At 33.7% G+C, this 25062-nt stretch overlaps 1 pseudogene; it reads right to left on the reverse strand.

Moving 5' to 3' along the window:
* Positions 1-18664, reverse strand: part of LOC132508728 (large ribosomal subunit protein eL8-like) — a 51559-nt pseudogene extending 32895 nt beyond the window's left edge.
* Between the last annotated feature and the right edge of the window lie 6398 nt (positions 18665-25062).

Below are 25062 nucleotides of genomic sequence, written 5' to 3' on the forward strand. Positions count from 1 at the left end.
CAAAAATGAAATACTTAGGTAAAAATCTAACAAAATATATACAAGATGTATATGAGGAAAACTATAAAACTGGAATGAAAGGAGTCGAAGAAGAACTAAATAAGTGGAGAGAAATTCCATGCTCATGAATAGTTAAGATTCATGTCAATATTGTCAAAATATCAGTTCTTCCTAACTTGATCTATAGATTTAATACAATTAAAATCAAAATCCCAATAAGTTATTTGTGGATAGAAACAAATTGTTTCTTACATTGAAGTGGAGAGGCAAAAAACCCCAGAATAGCTAACATAATATTGAAGGAGAAGAACAAAGTTGGAGGACTGACACTAGCTGACTTCTTCATGACGTACTATAAAGCTACAGTAATCAGAACAGTGTAGTATTGGTAAGAGAATAGATCAGTGGAACATAATAGAGAACTCAGAAATAGACTCATGTAAATATAGTCAACTGACCTTTGACAGAGGGGCAATGACAAATACAATAGAGCAAAGACAGTCTTTTTACCCAAAGTGCTGGAACAACCAGTACATGCACCATTGGTGTGACTGCAAAATGGTAGAGCTTCTACAGAAAACATTTTTAAAAATTTCTCAAAAACTTAAAAACAGAACTACTATATGATCCAGTAATCACACCTCTGGGTAATTTAAATCAGGTTCTCAAGGAGATACTAGTACTCCCATGTTCACTGCAGCACTATTCATAATTGCCAAGGTAAGAAAGGAACGTGAATGTCCATTAGTAGATGAATGGATAAAGAAAATATAATGTGTATGTATGTGTGTGTATATATATATATATATGAACACACACATACACACACAAACACAATGGAATATTATTCAGCTTTAAAAACAAAGGAACTTCTGTGATACATGACAACATGGATGAAACTTGAAGACATTATGCTAAGTGAAATAAATTAGACACAGAAAGACAAAAAACTGCATGATTCCACATATATGAGGTATCTTAAATAGTCAAATTCATAGAATCAAAGAATGTTAGAGTGGTTGCCAGGGGTTGGAGGAAGGAGGAAATGAGGAGTTACTAGTCAATGAGTAGAAAGTTTCAGTTAAATAAGATGAATAAATTCTAGAGATCTGCTGTACAACATTATACCGTCAACATTATATCATCAACAATACTGTATTGTACACTTAAACATTTGTTAAGGCAGTAGATTTCATGTTAAGTGTTTTCACTAAAATTAAAAAAAAGCAAACAGATAAGAGTGTAACTGACCTTCTCTAGGACACTTCTTTCTCTCACAGTAGTCAGAGAAGCAGTACTTCACACTTACAGGATTTGGTGGAACACAATTTATAAAACACTGTTCTAAGGCCAGTTGTGATTATCGATGATGATTTTTGTAATCATTAGTTCAGATGAGTGCTTCTCACCATTTAATATGCATTCAAATCACTTGGGGATCCTGATAAAATGTACATTTAGATTAAGTAAGTCTGGGTGGGTACTGAGATTCTACATATAATGAGCTCTCAGGGTACTAATGTTGACCACACTGAGAGAAACAAGGGTCTTTATCATTTAAATCAAAATTCCTTTGTTTTACATAAACATTATAACATTTTTTGGGCCAACCCCCATATATATCACTAAATTACAATAGATTGTATTTTTACTTAAGTTACTTTTATACTTATCATTCCTTAAGCACATTAAGAACTGAATATTGGGGTAAGGCAGTCTGGTGTGTATGTGCTGGCAATCATTAGAGAACACAGTCTATAATACAAAGAAAGCTCTAGATAATATCTATAAAGAAGATTAATGATGGCCTACAAAGAATATGCTGTAATTATCACACATTAGTTGATTTATATGAGAATACACTTAAATACTGACTTGTATTACTAATTTTCAGAAAAAGGGAAAAAATGATAACATTAAGTCAATATAAATATTTCTCATCACTTGAATGTTGAAAATATGGTACTGCCACCTCTTGGTAAGAGGTATAGTAGCAAGATAAGGACTGTTTAAATGATTAAAAATTTTAAAAGTAATACATTTTCATTGTTTTATGTACTCATAGTTGATGACATCAGATTTAAGTCAGTTCTCTAGAGATAAATCAAGAATTTAGACTCACTTGTGAATATCTTTCCTTGCGTTGACGTATTTTGGTAAACAGTTCCTTAGAGTAAAATATTTTGCTAACCTGTTCCTCTTTATTCTGATGTCACTAACACAAAAGAAAATGGGAACTTATTTATTCAGTAAAAAGTAGTATCAGTACTCATTTTCATTATGAGCAAATTGAGACTATTTTCTTCTTTTCCCTTCACATAAAATTGAGTCATTTGGGGTCAATCTGGATAGCAAATGAAAGAAGAAAGCAATAACCAGTCACATTATTCTTAAAAGAGATGAGACTTTACTATTTGGTAACATCCCAGGACTTAATAAACTTTTAATATGATATTCATATGACTTCATGGACTAATTCATCAATTTCGTTAGGCAAAACAAATCAAAAATCAGTTAAGTTTTTTTTGTCTTTTTCAGAACATGAATTGCAATTAAAACTGTTTACCAAAGGTGGAAAAGCCAAAGCACTGGCTAAGGTAGGAATGTTGAGTCTCTGATACTCAAAACATATTTGTTTAAATAGTGGATGAGAAATAAAATGGAAAGATTATACCCTTGGTACAAACTGATACCATATGCAAATTTAGGGGAGAGTTGCCAGATCTTATTTGTTTAGAGAAGTACAGCCATTTAATTTTTATGTAAAATTTTCTGTTTTGTAAATGATATGTTTCTGTTTTCTTTTTTTTAAACCTATAGGCTTCTGGTTTGCGACCTACCATATAAAATACAGAATCTTAAAACAGGATGTTTTGTTAGAGATCATGTCTTTCTTCTAACAATTTTACAAATGAATATCTTAAAATCAAACTGATTTGACCATGATGTCGGTCAAAGTTCCTGGATTAGAAGGTAAATCTAATGAATGATCTTTAGTATGATATCCATTGATAATGTATACTGAAAAACACTTCAAGGCTACCCTTACAGTACAAACTTTAAAATAAAATCTAATTAGATTATATCAGTTTTCTTCCTTTATCATATCCCATAATACTGTACCTAGTATACATTATAGAACACAAGTTATATACACATCTATTCATGAATTCCTCAAAAGATTTTACAAACTTTCTTCTTTTCCTTCGATGTTTTTCATTATTCATGTCATATAGTGAATGATGGTCTTTGCTGAATATATTAAAATACTATAACATATTGATAATATTAACATGTCAATTCTTTATTTCTTATGAGGAACTCAATGTGTATTATGAAACTAGCACATTAATCTTGCATTATCTCTTTGAAGTAATGGAAAACCAGTATTATTTGACACATAATTTGACTTACAGATTCAAGAGAGAAGCTGAAGTATATTTTCCAAGTAACAAATAGAAAGCTAGTGATAAAGTGATTACACTTGGTGATAGTCAACTTCACTGGACCATGCGGTGCCCAGATGTTTAGTCAAATATTATTCTCGGGTTTCTGTGATTGTGTTTTGGGATGTGATTAATGTTTAAATAGGTAGACTGAGTAAAACAGATTGCTCTCTTTAATGTGGATGGGCCTCATTCAATCAGGTGAAGGCCAGAATAGAATAGTCCCCTGACCCTCCCCCCCAGTAACAGTGAATTCTGCCCCAATGGCCTTATACTTTTGGTTCTGTTTCTCTGGAGAACACTGAACAAGATCTACTTCTTAAAAACTGTGCCTTCTAACGGAATGAATGATGTCTCATGTAATTTTAATTGTATTTTTTATAAGGTTGTTGTTAATACCACCTCAACCATTTATTCTTCCAATAAAAATATGGTGAGTGGTTATGATCACTGAAATATACTGTTACCTGATTAATATTCTTCAACTTTCCAAGTAAATATTAATGAACAGTCAAAAGGGGTGTAAAACTCAAATAATTGTAGGGAATTTGGAATATGATCAGAAACACTGAGAAATTTCCACCTTTCTTACATTACAGCAAATTCTCTGGTAAAACATTGGACCACAGTGGGAAAGACAGTAGATTAACATCTAGTCACTCCTTTGAATTTTGCTCAATTTAAACAATTGTTTCCTCAATTTAAACAATTGTTTAAACAATTGTTTAAATTCCTTAAGAAGTTTTCAAGTATCCTTTAAACTTCTTAAGGAATTTAAACAATTTTGTTTCTCAATATACTCCCTTGTCTCTCTACCTGTAACCTATTGCTCTTACTGAATTGAGCACTCATAACCAGGTACTTTAAAAATAATGCTTTTTCTTTAAAAAGAGATGTATTCATCAGATGTCATGAACTTAGAAGGCAAAAGAGGAAGTGCTTGCATCATCAGCTGGCCACCTACTCTACATTACAATGCATTTACAACCAGAGATTTTCCCTCTGGACAGGTTTGGCTAGTGACAGATAAGATGGCAGTGACCAATTTGGTCAATGATCCTTGCTTGATATCTGTTTTCAGTTTTTTATTCTTAGGTGGGCAGTTATTGTAATAGAATTGGACAACAAAAGACCATATGTGCAGGAAATATGCATTTTTCCAACATTTTCATATCCTTGCTAGAGCTTAGTCATGTCCATATCAACTGATACAAAATATATTATTGAATAATCTCTTTTATATGTTAAACCAAAACATACTTAGTACTTGTACTATAGTTGACTTTATTTTCTGAGAAGTATTAATCATAATTATATTAATAATATTGTGTAGGAAATTTTCCATTATGTGATTGCTTTCCCTTTATTTCTAAGGTGATTATAATCAGAATTCACACACGATAGACCATATTTATGAATTGAATATCTTCTGAGAAGGGTCAGGGGAGGTTGCTACCTTGCTATCACTCTACCTTCATGCTTTTAGTCCTGAGTTTCTTTCCAAAATAGCTAGAATCACTTTACCTCCATCTTTATTCCATAGCTGTTTCCTACTGTACATTCACTATAGATTATTACTACCTATGACATGATATGGTGGGAGACAGAAGTGGAAAGCAGTGGGTCTACATAAATGAATAGGTGCACATATTACAAGAAAGTTAATAAACTCAGTATACTCTGAAGGTTATTATATTTTGTTCATTCTCAGGAGAGAGAAAACCACAAATACCATTAGAATATTTAAAATAAACTACATGCTTCCATGTAAGAAGACCATGCATCAGGATCAAAGATCCTTACAGAGACTTGCACAGCTACAGATGTATATTAGTAAATATTCAAATTTAAGAAAAAGTTTGTGTACATCAATGTCCTACAGCTTACGGTTTAAAAGGAGGAATTAATATTAAACAGTTAGAAAATGTGGGGAAGCAAAAGCAATCTGTAGATGTTCACAAGATAAAACATATCTCTGATCATTCAAAAATATATCAACAGATAATCAAAAACAACAGTCTATGAAAAATGTATTTGACTTCAAAAAATGCCAGTTGAACCTGTAAGACATAGAAGATAAACGTTCTTCAAAAATCCCCACTACAGACTGTGATTCAAATAGCAAACTGAACTTAGATAACACTTGCCTCATTCCAAAAGCCAATTTTAAATATTCAATGCAACAATAAAAATAGTAAAAATGTCTAACAAGATCCACATTGCAGAGCCTTTTGCCATTTGCATACCCAGTCATTTGTGGGAAATTTTTGATATAAGCAAGAAAAGACAAGATGAGAATAAAAACACACTAATAAAACAGGGGAAGAGAAGCCCACATGGAAGAAAAATGCTCAAAGGGCAACACATGGAAAGCACTAGGATCCTCCCCCACCCCCGAAGATAAATAAACATGAGCAAGAAGAAAAGGTGGGTTGTTGGTATTGATAACATATCTCAATCCTATGTTAGTGCAATAGAGTAACTGGCCATAGTAGTCCGCCCCAGGGTATGCTGTAGTAACAATCTTAAAATCTCATGGCTTAGCACTGCAGAAGTTTATTTCTCACTCAGACTAGGAGTATTATCATGTTGGCAGCATGTTTAACTCATTATGGTGATTCTGGGATCCCAGCTGATATAGCTTCATCTTAATATTCGCTTTCAAGATCACCTTGGCAGAAGAAAAAGAATATAATTTATTTTCAGGCTTTGAAAAATTCCAGTGGAAATGACACATGTCACTTCTGTTAACATTTCATTGAACAAAGTAATCATTACTATTGTGCTCTATTTTATATCCTTAGCTATTCTGTTTTTCTGTATTCCACCTTAGTTTGGAGTTAAGTTTCCAAATACACTTGTAGAACAGACATTATAGCAGTGGTCAGAGTGTTTGTTTTACATAAGAATTGTCTCAGAGTATTTTAAGGCATATTTTAGAACCTGTTTTAGTAAGTCTGAGTGTTGCCTGCAGACTGCACGTCTAAAAAGCACCACAGGTGGTATTTATGTAGGGGGTCTGGGTATCAAACTTTGAGTGAATGAAAAAAACAAGTGACTAACCTTTAATGATATCTCAGAGATCCCATCCTCTTTGTCTCTCCTCACTTGCTCTACTTGCAGGGAGAAAGCCAGATAGGAATCAAGACAGAAAATTTCTGCATGGTAATGTTAATTGAAGCTTTTAAACAAAAGGGCTAAGGGGAGAAAACTTTTTGTTAATGGGACTCCTAAAACCCCTGTGAGTATTGCTAGATGACTTTCTCCCTTTCTAAAAATTCTTTTCTCTCTTTGCTCTGAAAAGCTTTCAAGAAAATGGAATCTTATCCATCAAAAGTAGTTTCCTCGGGCTTCCCTGGTGGCGCAGTGGTTGAGAGTCCGCCTGCCGATGCAGGGGACACGGGTTCGTGCCCCGGTCCGGGAAGATCCCACATGCCACGTAGCGGCTGGGCCTGTGAGCCATGGCCGCTGAGCCTGCGCGTCCGGAGCCTGTGCTCCGCAACGGGAGAGGCCACAACAGTGAGAGGCCTGTGTAACGCAAAAAAAAAAAAAAAAAGTAGTTTCCTCTCCTACTTGTGAAGACTCAATGTTAGCAGGATGGAACAGGAGATGAAGGAACTACTAGGAAGGTTAGTTAGCATGATTCTATAATAGGCAAAATATGTTTTTCAAACTTCTTGACATTCTACATTATCTCAAAAGACACTGGTAAGGGATTAGGATCAAACTGCAAGCTCAGTATAAATAGCATCCATTCACTGATTTTTTTTTTTTTTCTCATAACAAATAATGCAAATAACCTCAGAAGCTTAAACTGGTATGTTTGTCTGTTCAGGATGGTATGATAAAACTCTATAGACTTGGTGGCTTATAAATAACAGAAATTTATTTCTCACAGTTTTAGAGCCTGGAAGTCCAAGATCAAGGCACTGGCAGATCTACTGTTTGGTGGGAGCCCACTTCCTGGTTCACAGACTGCTCTCTTTTCACTATATCTTCACACTGAGGAAGGGACAAGGGAGCTCTCTGTGATCTCTTTTATAAGGGCACTAATTTCACTCTTAAGAGTTCTACCCTCATGACCTATCACTTCCCAAAGTCCCCACCTTCTAATACCATCACACTGGGTTTAGGAATTAACATGGATTTGGGGGGAACAGAAACATTCCATCCATAGCAACCGGTAGAAGTCTGACCATGCCAGATTTGTGAATGAGAATTCTTGGCTTTGAGATTCTAGTCATATTCATCTTAACTAAAATGCCTTCTTATTGATTTATAATTTAAGGGGCTCCACTATATTTTTATTCTTGTTTTCCTTCTCTCCTTAAAAAAAAAATCACCTATTTTAATTTCTCTGCAAGAGGGTGATCTTTCTGTCCATTCTCCAGCTAGTTATCTAGCTTTCCACCACATTATTAAATCAACTGTCTTTACATATTTTCTTTCCACTTCTTTCTATAGCAATCTATAGTCCTACCTCTCCTGGGCTTTTATCAAGCTCTTTGTCCTTAGTTGGTTAATTTTTTCCTACTGAACTGTTTATTTTCTCATATTTTTAGGTGTTTAAAGCATTCTCATTGTGCTACTATCTTAATGAGTACTTTTGGATATTTACATAGGCATATTTTACACTAAACTTATATAAAATTATATTTACATCAGCATCATGTTCCATTCTGAATACATCTTTGATGCACATTTTACTCTACAATACTGTAAGAAATTAGTCATCTCCAAATATCAAGTATGAGTTTTTTCACACAACTGAATGACAAGAAACCGTTGGTCTATTTGCTCCTTCATCCATGCTTCTCTAACCCACTTTATTCATATATTTACTTGTTTGTCTAACAATCATTCATTGACCACTCACAATGCTAGGTGCTGAGTAGATAGAGTAAAATAATATGAGTTATGCAAGCAGTTCAGAACTACTAAAGTTTAACTTTCTTTTTTAAAATTTTTTATTGAAGTATAGTTGATTTAAAACATCATGTTAGTTTCAGGTGTACAACATAGCTACTCAACATTTTTATAGCTTATCCTCCATTTAAAATCACCACAAAATAATGGCTATATTTCACTGTACTCCTCCCCCTGTAGCCTGTCCATTTTATGCACAGTAGTTTGTACCTCTCAATTAAATTTAAACACTATTTGGAGAATAGTTCTGCTTAAGTATGAACAGCACATAGGGTTTAGGAGATGAAATGATAAGTGACTGAAAAGTAGTTACAGCCTAGAATAGAAATGTTCTTAATTTCTCAGTAATGAGCTTGATTATTATCCCCGAAGTATTTTAACATTGAACTACTTCAAAGGGACACCATAATCATATCTGAATTTTAATAAAAATCACCCTAGTAACTCTATGAAAAATAGGTTCAAGAGGATCAAACCAAGATAGAAAATAAATTGAGAAAAATATTAATTAACCATGACAGAAATTATGAGGTCCTGAACAAAGAAGTAGAAATGATTCATGTAAGTTTATAAATACAAAGGGAGCAAGAAATGACCCAAATTGGTAACAAATTGGATGAGGAATGAAGAAAGAGTAAGGACTCTTAGTGGCATGCCTCCCAATTCTCTAGTTCCTCAGACTGCATAGCTTAAGTCATAAGTGTGAAATGAAGAAAGAGAACTGAATACACACATTTCAGGCTGTGTGAGATAATGTACTAAGAATTCTGTGTGTACGTGTATGTAGGTATATACATGTTATCATATCTATTACTCATAGAGCTGCAACAGCTACCTAAAGAGCCTCTCTTCCCCCCCCTTACCAAAGGTGGCATGGGGCAGAGGGACGGGAAGGCACGTTTATGGATCACCGTATGGTGAAAAATGGTACTAAGATGTTTCTGAAAATATATTCTCTGTGGTGTTGGGGGAAGCCATCCACAGAGAGGACTGTCACCTCAGAATGCACAACAGTCACCTGAGAGCCAGGTGAGGAGCCTCATTTGTGGCAATCTTTTGTGAAGCCATTAAAGAAGGTGTTGGGAGGACTGCAGAAAATCAACTGCTTTTGGAACTAGGAGCTGGCGAATCTATCTGCTGTCAACAGCTGGGACTGGAAGAAGTCACACCGTACCTTAGCCCATAACTGAAGAAACATCCACAAGCAGGAGCTTAGCACAGAATTAACTGTACTATGGTGGATTCTAGCATTGGAGGACGCTTTGCCCTTGAGGAGACTGGCAACTGAGACAAAATGGAGAGCAGACAAGAAAAGCCTTTTTCCCCTCCAGCGTCCTTCCTGTGCCCTCTACCAACAATATTAACATTGTGCCAGCGTCCATGTGAAAAATACTGACAAAGGGTGACCCTGACCGAGGATGCAGTGCTGGGGCTGTGCACATTTAGGCAGTGCCAACAGGTCAGGCAAACATATATGTAAACCAGGCTTGAGGGTCTTTTTAATCCTTAGTCAATTAGTCATAAGAAACCCTCCAGGAAGCCACAGACATGGATTGTGGGAGAGGAAACTATACAACAGCAATTGGTATTGAAAATGTCTGAGTTACCTGCTCGTGCAACTTGTAACTTCTGGACCTGCTCGAGCTTTGTCATAATTTGTTTTACTTTATTTGTTTATTACAATAATAAACAAATAATAAATTACAAATTTATTATAAATGTGTAATAAATTACAATTTTTAATAAATAATAAATTACAAATAATAAAAAATAAATATTTGTTTATTATTTAGTCTAACCACCTTTTAGCAGCTTGTTGCATAGGAAGCTTCCAAGTCGGTTTTCCAAGAGCTCCAGAAGGAGGCTTTCCAGCAAGTTTCCACAGCACCCCCATGCTGGTTTCCCAGTGAGTTCCAACTCTCACCTCAGCCAGCTTTTCAGTAAGTGTTTTTGACATTATGTGCTTATTTACTACTTGCCAGCTCCTGGCCTACAACATTATAGATAACTTCTTTGCTATCCAGTAAAAGATGTTCTCCTATTCTCTTATGAGATCCAAATTTCAGACTTGGGGGTCTTCCAAATTTGTTCCTTCCTTTGTACTCATCCTCAGTCATGGAGACAGTGTTTTTTCTCAATGACTACTACTCTTGTATATTTAAGAGCTTCTTTATTTCTTAATATTAAACCTGTTTTAAAGTAGATAATACATATTTAGATTAAACTTTCAGTGCTCAAATTATTATGTGGTTTTTATTTCATGATTGGACCCTAAATGATACATCATCTTCTCCCTTGAGGTCCTTTATCCTCTCTAGAATTTCCTGTAACATACCAGATTGTTACTGAATACCAAATATATAGCAGGAACTGTGTCCAGTGTTGTTGAGAGATCAGTAATAAACCAAAATTACATAGTTTTCCTCCTCTTTTTGTGTTAAGTATAGTGATAGTGGTGGTGGTGGTAAAGGAGGAGGAGAAGGAGGAGAAGAAAATAACATTGTGTGACAAGAAGAACTACTATACACTTTATAGTGAGGAGATAAACTCCTAAGGTGTTAATATTAACTAAACTTGGAAACTCTATTATCATATAGATATCTGGAAGGAAAGCTACTATGAATCACTCCTTAACCAAAAAAACAAAAACCTTCTGAGTTTACTGCTTTTTAAAATCTGAAATCAGAAGACTTCTGTCTAAACCAATGAGCTATGCAAGATTCAAGAGTATTGTTTAATTTTATTTAGAATTGTTTCCCAGCAGCTGCACATCTAGGTGTAGACCATTCTTATCCAACAAGACATTACTTTTGGTTTGCCATAATTTGGAGAAATTTTGATCCATTAGAAACCCTTCTGTGCTCCCTGTAGATAATATATATTTTTACCTCTACACCTTTCCCAGACATCAGAGTATATTTCCCCCCATCTGATTGTCTGGAGAAGTTCAATAATAACTAGCAAATATGCTCTTTCATATTGAATAAGATAAAGTATACACTAACTGGGGCTAATTGATGGGAGGAGGTACATGAGGGAAAGTCATTATTTGGTCATGGAACCAAAACATCAGTTTTTTCAGATCGCAGTGGCTAAAGAGTGGATGGTCAACCAGTGCCTGAGATGATCAGGGACAACGGATAGCAACTGAAGGTATTAGCAGGGGCTTCTGTCTGATACTCTACTCTGGCCCACCTTCACTGACATAGTCTACTGAAACTGGATTACCCACCATAAACCAGCTTAATGAGAGATTCTACACATTCCATTAATTTAGGTGAATTCTCCATATATATTTACATTCATTAAGCTAAACTAGAATCCTAGAGAGTTTGGAGTTCACTAATTTAACCCACCTAGAAGTATTACTGTAGCTATCATTTAGAATTTGGGCTACAACCCAGGTTTCATTGATTCCAAGGTCTATACTCTTTCTACTGCATTTCATTTGTAAAATAAGATTTGCAAGTATAATAGTGGGGATGGAATTAACAAATGCATGAATACCTTCATCCAAGGAGGGGCAGAAAGGAGGAAGGAGAGTATACAGATGACTTGGAAGTAGAGAGACTCTATCATGTGTACTCGTAAAGTACTTGAAAGCCCAAGATTAATCAGACAGATTTAGAGCGCACAAGATTCTCTAGCCATGGGATCTAGAGAATGTTACTTAACTTCTTTAAATAGAATTACTAAACTTCTTTCAGCTTAAATTTATGTAAAGTGAGGATAATAACAGTAACTATTTAATAAGGCCATTGTAAGAATTATGTCATTGCTTCCTAACCTTTACTTTACTACACACAGAGAAGATGATAATATGTTTATGTCCCAATGGGTAAAACACAGAAGCCTGCTCAGGCTCCTTCAGGTTCCTACCTGTTAACTCAAAGGCTGAAAATAACATTAACATAGGATACCTAGAACTTTCTATGACACCTTAATTGAGAAGGCATTATTTAGATAACGAATGCATAGGCATATTACTGTGTTTCAACACAGTAGGTTATCAGTGAATAATAGCTACTATTTTAGAAGATTTTTCGCTGTGATTAAGTGGGTCAAAATTTTCTGCTTCATGTTAATATTCAGGATACTATAAAGTGTATTCAGTAAAGTGAGGAATTCCTCTCTCTTTGGAAGATCACATCAAACACCATATTTACTGAGTTTAACTTAGGACAAACACATCCCTCAGGTACATTCAATTTTCAGTGACAATCTAAATCCCAGTAATTTAGGTATTGGCATGATACCTGAATTCATCTTTGGGATATGTGGTCCTAGAAAAAAAATTTTTCCGTAAACATTTTCTTATCTTATTTCTTCATTTTGACTCCTATAATGATTTTTGATGATGAAACAACTAGAGCAGCAATGTCTTCCCTCTTTTTTTTTTTACCGTTTTAATATATATTCTATATATTTCTTTTCTTTTTTCCTGCAGGAGTTCAGGATTTCTCCATGTTTTTAAAGAATTCTGACACTCTCAATGCATCTGATGAAAGCTGTGTGTGTGTATTCTCTTCAGTTTTTTTTCTTTATAAAATGTTGAATGCATTAAGCAGACACCATGGTAACATAGTTGTCTAAAACTTCTTGTTCTGACAATTTAGCAAGCTTTAATACTTCTCTTAGTAAATCTTCTCATCTTGATGTTCATCATTTATTTTAAAATGATATTAAATATGATTCTATGATTCTCACATATTACACATTGGGATGATTATAGTAGATGAAATTGGTAAGGCAGATAAGGAAACTGAGGGTCATATAAGTATTGGGTAATATGCTTTTTGTTAGATCACTAAATGTTGATTATTACATACAGGGTTAATTCTTGGATGGGTAACCTTTCAATTCACACACAGCCCCCCAAATTAAATATTCTACTTAATTCAAGTTCATCTCAATACTGTATTGAGATGAATACTGTAATCTCATGTAATTCTCATAACTACTTTATATGGCTTGAATTTATCTCATATGTTACTTGTCTACTTGTTTGCAACATAAATTTAATATTCTATTTCCTCCACAAACGACACTTAAATAATGCCAGTCTAAAATAGCATCACTCAATTTATTATACCACTTATAAAAACTCACATTTCATTTATCTTCAACTGTAATGACTAATGAATCCATGAATCTCTTTTCCTTCCTCAATAAAAATAAGAAATTTTTAATTTTTAAGATTGCTATTTATTCATTTTCCCAGTAGTGGCAGGCTCCCTCCTGGGCATTTGATAAAACACTTCTGTGAAATACAAAAACCTTCATGTCATGAAAAAAAATCTATAGAGACTTCATATTATCAGCATTTTAAAAGCAATTCCATAATAACCAGCAGCTATTTCTGTTTAAAAAAGAAGGAAGATAGAAATACAGTAAATTACAAGATTGATTGCAAGGTAAATCCCTGTTTTGGAGAAATTAGTAGAGCAAATGCTTAAACTTGCTTTCAAAAGAATATAAGGAAATGGAATGTTGGCACATGAATATAGACTTCTTCAACAAAAAGCTAATTGATGTATCTTGAAAGCATCAGAAAACAGAAAGCTCTACAAGTTAGGACTACTGACTAAATAATGCTTCTACTTCTCTTTCCTAGAAAATAACAGACTTTTTCTTCCATGTGATGCTCTGATATCTGAATAATTTCTATAAGGAAATCTCTCTACAAAATGATTATCTGAGTGTTAATTTTTTTTCTTAACTTAAATGTTTCCATATTTTCTTCAAAAAGGTACATGTACTTGCCTTAGTAAAATCAAATAGTTTGAAGCTTGTAAAAATCCAGAAGCACTGAATTTCTCTTCATGATTGTAATTCAGTCCTAAATATAAATATCAAATCCTTTTTTATTAATCAGACTTTGTAGGCATTGGCTGTTTTGATATCTGGAGAGAATGGGCCTTATCTAGGGAACGTCTGAAAAAAGCTCCCTTTGCAGTTGATGTGCACATTTGGTTTAGCAGATGTTCTTTGTTGAGTCACAAATGACTTAAATCCTAGCACTGCCTAACATTCTTCTTTCTTTCAGTCACTCTTTTCACAGCCTGGGTTAATACTAATAGATGCTTCAGAAGAAGTAAATAGATGGAGAGAAACTGATTAATGTTTAAAAATAAGACTGCTTGGGGCCTCATAATTTTATGTACAAACTAAAAATATTAGCAAATGTACTTAAAATAAAGTATAAATCCAAACAGTTTAAGATTAAAGATTTAAAAACAATTAATTCAAATCATTTTTTGTTATTCAGATATGAGACTTTAGTTATATAATTTTTTGACACAAATTGATTAAGAAAGTATTAAGTCATTTCCAAATGACACAGTTATAAAAATTTCAAATATTCAAAACAAAGAATGAAAAAACAATAACAATAAATGTAAACTCCATATAGAGTAAACACAGTAAGGGCCAATATATTATTATTTAGGTAGTAACTACTCAATAATAACTACTATGAACTGAATTGTATCTCCTCATATTCATATGTTGAAGTCCTACCTCTCCACCCATGTGACTGTATCTAGAGGTATGACTTTTAGGAGGTAATTACATAAGGTAAAATGAGGTAATAAGAGGAAACCCTAATCTGATAGGAGTGTGTCCTCTTATAAGAAGAGAACAAGAGCCATCTCTCCCTCCCTGTGCTGTGGGAGGCCACAGTGAAAAGTTAGCCTTCTGCAAACCAGGAAGAGAGCCCGAACCAGCACCCAACCATGCTGACCCTAGATCTCAGACTTAACAGCCTCTGTAACTGAGAAAAAATAAATTTCTATTGATTAAGCCATCTAATCTATGGTATTTTTTATGGCAATCAGAGCTGACTAACATAATGACAAATAAATTATTTAAATACTCATCAAGTACAGTACATAGTTATTAAAATCTTGTATAAAATATTACCATATTCAGATTGATATTTTTAATATACCATGTCATGTGAAAAAGAAAAGAAATATCACTTTTAAAAATAATTCCTGCATATTATCTTCAAAGTTTTATTTAAATGATGGCTTTTCTGAAACATATATAAACATTGTTATTTATCTGTAGGTATCAAGAAAAAGTTGCTAATGCAATATCAATGATTTGTCATGAAATATGGGGAAGGAATAAAGGAAGTTGAATTTCTCTACAGAATGAAAGAATAAAATCTGAAACCCCAGGAAGGAAATTAAACAAGGATTCACAATGGAACTAACCTGAGAAGCCAAGAGAGACCAAGGTACTGGCAAGATAAATGGTAGATATGTGTTCTCTATATAGTGGTCAAGGAATTAGCTAAGCTTCTTGTTTGATTTTAAAGAAAGTGAGGATTATGATAGTAGGTCAAGAAGAAATGGTCACATAACTTACCAATGACAGTACTATTGGGGAACATGAGAAATTAAGTTCCTGTGAATATTTAAGAAAAAAATCATTGAAGACAGTCTTGACTTTCATAATCCCCAGAATTTTGGGTGTAATACAAAGTTATATTCATCTCCAAAAAATTGGAAAGCCCAAATGCTATCTAAGATACATGTTAAGTTATCCATTAAACATTCAAAATATATTTATTTTTTGAATCCAATAAAAAATTCTGTCTTTGCTGCTGATTATATAAAGCATATACACATACAGGCATTGAATCGTATGGTCTTGACTATCAACAGAACCTATATCTTCTCAACAGTGTGCCTTGAATAATTTATATAACCTAAGAAGATCAGAGAAATCACGTAAATAAATAAATTATATGGTTCTCTTTTATACTGGTGAAGGGATTGGAAGAAGATTAATATAGTGGCTGTAGTAGCTCATGTCAGTCAGTAAGCAGAAAATTCTCATCAGAATACCACCTCAATTTCCTCTACATTACTAAAGCCCCAGAAGTGAACACTAGTAAAAAATCACAGTAATATGTGCTGGGAGGCTAGGATTCAATTGGGAAGCATTAAATAGAACAATGATGTCATGAATATGTTCTATAAGTCATAAATGAACAAGTCAAAATTGATAGTTCTAGTGCCTTAAACATAACATTATAATAAATTAACACATTTTTCACCCAGAGTACTCATTTCAAGATCTAATCTATATTAAAATATATGACTTTATGTATACATATATAATGAGAATCCCATTTTAAAATGTATTGAATCGAGGAAACATTTATCAAGCACTAACTATAACAACTGCCTTTGATCCAAACCTTAACACTTATTAAACCAATTTAATTTAACATCATACACATAATGGCAAGAAAGCAATGAAGTTGTATGAACCTTCCCTTCCTACAGACAGCAATTATAAAAACTGAATACAATATGAAAAATAATTAAATACACCATACAATATCTAAATAAGACAGAAATTGGAGCTTCTAACAAAATTGCCAAATCTACGTAGAATTCAATATTTAATATATACCTCATATTTAAAAAAAATTATTTTATATTGGAGTATAGTTGATTTACAATGTTGTGTTAGTTTCAGGTGTACAGCAAAGTGATTCAGTTATACATATACATGTATCTATTCTTTTCCAGGTTCTCTTATACCTCATATTAATTTATAGGGTGACTAGACCAAAAAAAATGATATGCAAGATATGAATGACAATGTCAGCATCATAACCTAATTGATATATGTGAGACATTATACTTAACAACTACAGGTTAAACATTATTTCCAGCACATATGGAGTGTTCCCAAAAACAGACCACATATTGATTCATAAAACAAATCTCAATAGATATTAAAAAAGGGTTTCTTTCAAACTATGTTCCCTGATCAGAACACAAACTAGAAATAAAAAAATACACATAGAAGAGCCCCAAATATATACATATTAGATAGCTCATTTCTAAACAGCACATGTATCAACATATAACACAAAACGGAATTACACACTATTTTGAGTCAAATGATATTATAAGGCTAGCATATCAAACTATATGTGAAACTGCTAAAGAAATGTTTAAAGGGAGATTTTTATGTTAAATGCAAATATCAGAAAAGAAGAAATGTCTGAAATCAATGCTGTAAACCTACAACCATAGGAGAGTAGTAAAAGAACAGCAAACAAAAAATATCCTAAGTAGAAGAAAGGGTATTATAAAGATAAAGAGCAGAAACCAACAAAATAGAAAACAGGCAAAAATACAGAATATAGAGCTGCCCCATATAATTCAGAACACTCAGTTAAATTTGGATTTCAGATAAAGTACATTTTTAAGTATGTCGCAAATATTACATGGAACATAATTATGCATGCAAAATATTCATTATCTGATTTCAAATTTAATTGGGTTCTTGTATTTTTATTTGTTAAATCTGATAACCTTAACATAAAAATCAATAACACTAAAAGTGTTTTTTGAAAAAAAATAAATAAAATTGATAAACCTCATAATCTATTGATCAAGAAAAAAGGAGACAGGGGCTTCCCTGGTGGCGCAGTGGTTGAGAGTCTGCCTGCTGATTCAGGGGACACGGGTTCGTGCCCCAGTCCGGGAGGATCCCACATGCCGCTGAGCGGCTGGGCCCGTGAGCCATGGCCGCTGAGCCTGTGCGTCTGGAGCCGGTGCTCCATCACGCGAGAGGCCGCGGCAGTGACAGGCCCGCATACCACAAAAAAAAAAAAAAGAAAGAAAGAAAAAAGGAGACAGGTGACAAATCGCCATTACTAGCAATTATAGAGGGTATACTACTCAAGATCTTTCAGATATTAAGATAATAAAAAGGGGTCATTATAAATAACACCAATTACATGAAATGAAAAAGTTACTTGGAAGTTGCATATTACTGAAAGTGACAAAATAAAATATAGATACTCTTATAAGAAGAGGCCAGAAAGCGTGCTAACTCTCTGCCATATGAGGACACAGAGAGAAGGCTGCCATCTATAAACCAGGAAGAGGGCCCTCACCAAGAACCTGACCACAGTGGCCAGATCTTGGATTTCTAGCCTCTTAAGACTGTGAGAAATAAACATTTCTTGTTTAAGCTACCCAGTCTGTGGTAATTTGTTACAGCTGCCTGAACTGACTAAGATACTTACCATTTCCATCATGATTATCTAAACTTGTGGCTTCAGGGACTTGGAGTGTGGAGAGCAAAATAATCAATTCCTTTTTATCCCTGTAGCCCCTTCCTGTTAAAATTAAACTCTGTCCAGGCACTGCTGACTTATGTGGTTCTAGGTGTGAGTCCTTCACGGTCTCTCCTGTGGCTCTTTTGCTGCAAGGCTCCAGGAAGTGAGATTTCCCTTCTGGCTCAAATTCTTCCATAGCTGCTAAGGTTTCCTCCAAATCAGAAGCCCTTTTTGGTAGGGTAACTACAAAACAGTTCAGGTCTTGCTAGCATTTTCTCCTTGACCCAAAATAAACTCACATAAAATATGCACTGGACTTGAAAACAGAAATTCAGGCTGCCACATTTGTACCTCTCTCTAAATCTATCCATCTATCTGCCTATCCATCTCTCTTATCTGTCTACTGCTGGGGTAGCAGGAGGAACAGCCTAGTCATTCACTATTTCAGCCATCATTCCTATCAGGGTCTGAATGGTCTTTTCCCATCTTGCAGGCATCTTCGACCTCACTCAGATCTCTGGAGACCATTTCATTTAACTTAGGCAAGGAAAAGTGTTTGGGCGTAGCATGCTGGATATACCATTTCTTTGCTTATGGCATAGGAAGAAATGACTTCATACCATGGCTACTAAACTTCCGCCAGGTAGAAAACTCTAATGCTTCTGTGTCTCACTTCCTGGGCGGAGAATAAGCTTAAGGGGTAATAATTCATGCTCTTGTACCAGTTCAATATTATTCTCCAATTTATACATATATAGACATACTTGTGCATCTTCATCTGATTATAGTAAACAACACAAAATATGCATCAAGTTGCAGAGTCTTAAATGTTTAACTGCATGAGTAGTGCATTATAATGTTTTTGTTTTGTATTTTTTCATATTTTCTTTTCATTTTCAGAATTTTACAAATTCTCTACAATTATCACATAATAGTGTAGAATCAGAAAAACAGTAAATAAGATGCAAGCACAATTTATTTACCCATTGTTAAATAAATTATTTAGCATATTGCCTCCCAATTATGATTTTAAGATATATTGGATTATATAATTAAATTTATATTATAATTGTATGTAATTAATTATAATAATATCATATTTACTTTTTACTCTCCAAATGGATACAAATAATATATGGTGGTCTTAAATCATGTAATTAGAAAGAATATGTCCACTAGTTTTATCAGAAAGACTTTCACAGTCTAAGTGGCTTTTAGAGTAATTTACAGATGAAATTTTTACTTAAAAAAATACATTTCACAATTTAATCACAGATTAATACTTAGCAAAATGTCTTGTATACACATCATGTTAAACTAATTTTTATTCCATGACTAAAAAAGTTAAAGTGTTTTGTTAATAAACATAGTAATAATGAGTAATGCTAGTTGTTCAGTGGTTCAAAGTATTCCCGAAAATTTACAATCAAAAATGAAAGAACATCAAGAAAATGATGGCAAACTTAGTTTCGGTGGCACAATAAAATAATATTCTCTTTGTCTAATTTCCAATCACATGTCAAAATTATATATAACTCTACTCATTTTCTTACTCATAATAAAATTTGCGGCATTGATGAATACAGAATTCAACCATTAAGATCTGACAGTTCCCAGGACAGATTATTCAGACTGCTTTTGTAACACATTAACTTTGATCTTTTGTTATTATTCTTTTTTAATGCATTTTTTCCAAGGATTTTTCTTCCTGCAAATTTCTTCTGCTGCATTTCTCTCAGCTGAATATCTAAGTTTTTCCTCCCTTTAACCTAGTACAACCCATTGTTTTCAAAATGTCTTGTACAATTAAAATTACCAAGAAGCATAATCCAGGCAATAAAAGGAATTGAATGCTCAGGAACATTGAAAAGATGGACAAAAGTCCAAAAATCTGGTAGCATATATCCTGCTTAGTTTAATGGTCTTTGGTTTTCCTTTGTTTTTCCTTAACGATACAGGCTTTATGCCAAACATATATATTGTTAACTTCATGAAAATAATTTCAACTTTATTCTACTGGTAACATCAATATCAATAAATGCTTTAAATAAAATGGTAACTCCTTTAGAGGTATATTATAAAGTTTCTATTAATTTATAATTGTGATTATGTTTCCTATTGGACAAAACAATGTCCAAAGAAATCCAAAAGAAAATTAACAATACATGTTAATAAATAATAAAATATATGGGTATTGATTCATAAGAATATTTTAAGGAAAATAATAATGTAAAATATAAAAATAGTGTCAAGATGCTCTTCTATACAAAAATCTAAATGCCATTGGTTTTTTCCTTTTTCCAAAGTAGTGTAATTGTATCCAAGTATATAATCTAATTATTGAGGAAAATATATTTTGATGCCCCTTTCTGATAAAGCCAAGATGGTTGATAAGTCTCACTGCCATGAGTAACTAAATGGAGGTGAATTTTTCCACATAATGATAATGAAGTTTGACTTACTGAGGCACTTATGAATTCAGAAAGAAAATGAAGTACCTACAAATATATGGTGAAAAAAAAGCAGTATTTAGTGGTAATCTGAGACCAAAGAGGTATGACCATCAACAAAGTCTTAACTTCATTTTGCTGAAAGTCTTATCATACCATGTATTTCTCCTCCATACTCAACATCTTGAGACAAATATGACATAGAAGATTTTTGCTGATGTGATTTGAGAAGATTTTTGCTGATGTGATTTGTTTAGGGAAATGGAGAAACTGAGTATCTTCGTGGCTCTGGAAGATGAAAGCAGCTGTAAAAGACTTCAACTAGAGATTGGTAATTTAATGAAAAGAGCAAATTAGAGCTAGATGTGACAGATTAAATGTAAACATTCTCAGAGATTTTGATATGCAGTAGATATATATTTTCCAACAAGAGTGGAATTTAGGCTGAAGTCAAGATATTCGAGAAACACTGAGGTTATCTGTGTTGCAGGCTCAAACATTCAGTGACCATAAAATAAGTAACAAAGAATAGAGGCAATACAATGAAATGATAATAATGAAACTAGAATTTAAATGCATACTTTCAGAGTGAACAATTCCAGTATATGTGAAAAGGAAAATTAAAAGCACCGTATGTATATATACATATACACAGAGACACACACACACACACATACACACACACACACACACACACACACACACACACACACACCTCTTTCACTTTCTTAGTACAGTACAGTATGCCAAAAACAGTAGCTTGATAATGGTCTATTTCTTCCATAAAATTTTAATTTGGCTGTTACCCAGATTGATCTTCTCAAGGAAAACTGGTCTATGTATACTAAATTTGAAAGAGTACCATTTAGATTCATAACCAAAACTTCCCTTTCTGAGAGACCATTAAGTATATTTTTAATATTTCTAATCCATACTAGCCAAGAGAGATCTGGACAACATCCACCGTTTAGTAAATGCAAAAGAACAGTCTGGATTGACCCTTAAATATCTGTTGTCCAGGTTACATGGCCAACAATGTTACCAAAATGAGAAATAATGCTTTTTTCAGTTCAGAATTGGTTATATTTCAAGTTTACTTAAATATTAAATTGAGGGAAGTTATGTTAAAAGTCTGTCCTATTTGGGGCATTTGTTCCATTGTTATTTTCCATAAATCTTGAAGTCATATTGACCTTATTCAGTGTCTAAGAAGGAACTCTCCAAGAGTCATCTTTGAATAGCTTTCTCTCTTTTTTTGAGTATTTAGTGTTACATATTAGGTTTTAGAAAACTCTTCTTGTTTGCAAATATCTTTTCCTTTCTTTTGTGGATAATACTTTAACTTCTTTTTATTCTCCTCTATCTGATATTAAGTATTAGTGTGAAGCCAAAAAAATTGAGTGATTAACTTTCATCAGAAATTAAAGTAGGCTTCAGCATTAAGTTCCACATGTGAACTGAAAAATATCTCCAGTGAGTTCTAACAAATAACTAAGCCTTGTGCCCACAATGTGCCTTGAATGATTTGTTTTCCAAAGTAGCTGTGAAAATTTTATTTCTGAGTCTAAGCTTTTCTGGCTCTATTTTAAATTGTATTTTCTATTTTATTATTTATATTGGAAATACTTTTGATTTAGTTCATAATCTTCCTGCAAAAGATACACTGTACATTTGTACTTCTTCATACATTATACATAACAATAAGCAAAATTTACAGCAGTGTAAGCAAAAGAATAGTTAGCTTTACTACAATATACAAAATTCAGCCAATTCAGCAAAAGCCTTGAAACTCTAGTGGAAACATTTTTACAGGCTGCATATGTGTTAAAATAAGATCTTCAAATATTTGTGCATATACCTTTTTTTCCTTCAGAGAAAATTGAATGGTTTAATAAATTGAAAGTGGCAAGTAGAAACACAGTGCTTCTGTTTTGCAGTAATGGTATGTAGTATGGCAGCTCCAAGTCTAAGCTTCCACAGCATTTGCTAAAGGAAAGCACTACTAATTTCATGGTTCCATATAAGGACTGGAGCTATTTCAGTTGAGTGTATAGTTGTCATATAAGGAAATTACTGAACCACAGACGAGTCTAAGAAAGCCTTATGTGTCCCTCAGCTTGTCTAAACTTTAGATAGGTTTCTTCCTGACTATAGTCCCCCGACCTTCCTTTCTTAGAGCATACATTTTAGAAAACTTGCAATTGTAAGTTATTTGTCCACTCTTTATAGGTGTAAATCTTCTCACATCCTCTTGCCAGATTTATAAACCCAGGCATATCTTTCTCAAGGATTTGGGAACCATCTCTTTGAAATCTAATCATCAAGAAAGCCCGTCCATCACCCAGTTTCTAAGGGAGGGTAGGAGTCAAATTTAGATAAGTACCAGTTAGCGAACACAGACGGCATAAGCACAGTGACCAACCTCCCTCTCCCCTAACATCCTCCTGTACTTTTCCATGAGCTCATCCCAGTGTAAAAATCCTCCTGCCTTTTGTGTTAGTGGAGTTGAGTTCAATCCCTCTGCCCTACTGCCACAGTATCAAATAAATTCTTCACTGCCTGTTTAACTCCATGCAGTGAAATTTTTCTTTAACAAGTCTTTGTCTAAAATCTGCTTGTATAATAATCTGTGAGGAGTCTATTTCTATAAAACCTTAACTTCAGGAATGGTCTAGTTAGAATATATTTGAGTGTGATAATTTGGGGCTTTCCTAATTGCCTAGGTAATTAGTAATTATTAGGAACATTTTTTTCATTTAAACATTTTATTTTCATCAGCCCTTGCCAGTCATTCCTTGGTTTTATTCTCTGACCAGAACAACAACAAAAGACATCTACAGTATAGTCAGCACTTGTATTCTGAAATATCGTTCCACATGTAATAACTGTCTTGGGCTCCCTCCTTGGCAAATTTATGACAAGGGCTAGACTTCTGTCAGTTCTCAGCACAAAAGCCCCATTCAGATGTCCTTGGTCCTCTTTGCTTTTAAAGGGAGAGAGTCTCTAAAAAAGCATAATTTAGTTTCAACAGGTTTTAGATCTTATACTTATTTGGGGTCATATATGTTGATGAGAATTTTATGTAAGCTCTAAAAATTATTCTCTGAAAAATGAACCTATACATAGACAACTGAAATTCTGTTTAAATTTCAGGAAGCCCCTGGGCTGGGAAATACATGTTAGCTAACACAATTCCACTTCCAATAGCAACTCCTCTCCATCCTGAATTAATGGAATAGTGTAGCTGCTCTCTGCCCCAACATTGGCTCCTGTTCTCTCTGCTGTTACTGCTTCATATTCCTCAACTTCTTATGTAACCAAAGATGTTACTTCTATACTAATCTGCTTAAAACCTCTCCTATAAATTCAGAGATAGTTTATCTGTAATCTTATATTCCCGAGTCAATGACAGTTTCAACCCAAAGTGAGTTAAATTATACTTGCAATTACTAGAACTATTGCTTTAAAAAATCTTCACCAGGTTTTTATCTCTACTTTAACTGAGTTCATTCTTAAATGGTCATTAAGTATTTTCTAATATGTCTTCTATGATTATCTTCTCTATTGCACCGTTTTTCCTCATATTCACTACCTCTTAAAGAATCTGCCAGGAGTTGCTTTATTCACATAGCTAGAATACTATAATTCCATAAGAAAACCTGCTATTTTGTCTTTACCTTCTGCATTTAGTAAATCACTATCAACATTACCAAAAGATCCTCACCAAATTCCCACAAATTGTATGGCCTGACAGTTTCTTTCCTCTTATCATGAAACCTGTCAGAGAGTTTGCTAAATTCCTGCCTAAGTATTATATTTCAACCTCGTTAATCTTCAGCCAAGTGGTCACCTTTTATCCACAGATTCATTCTAGGGATTTAAGACAGAGTGCTAGAGAAATGACTGACGAAACTGATTATGAGCATTGTGATAATGGTCATCTTATCCCTGGACTCAGGAAGAGAAAATATGTTCAGTGAATCCATTGGTTCAGAACTGACATCTCTCTTTGCTTCCTTGCTCTTGTTTTATGTTAGTACGTATCTTTGCAATTTAAAAATGTCTCTAGTCATGTTTCCTGAAAAGTATTTTTAAAACTCCACAGTCCCAACTGATCTAAATGGGAAAATTTCTCTCCTTACTT

The sequence above is a fragment of the Lagenorhynchus albirostris genome, chromosome 18 (genome assembly GCF_949774975.1).
Source record: "Lagenorhynchus albirostris chromosome 18, mLagAlb1.1, whole genome shotgun sequence".
Classification (NCBI taxonomy): Eukaryota; Metazoa; Chordata; class Mammalia; order Artiodactyla; family Delphinidae; genus Lagenorhynchus; species Lagenorhynchus albirostris.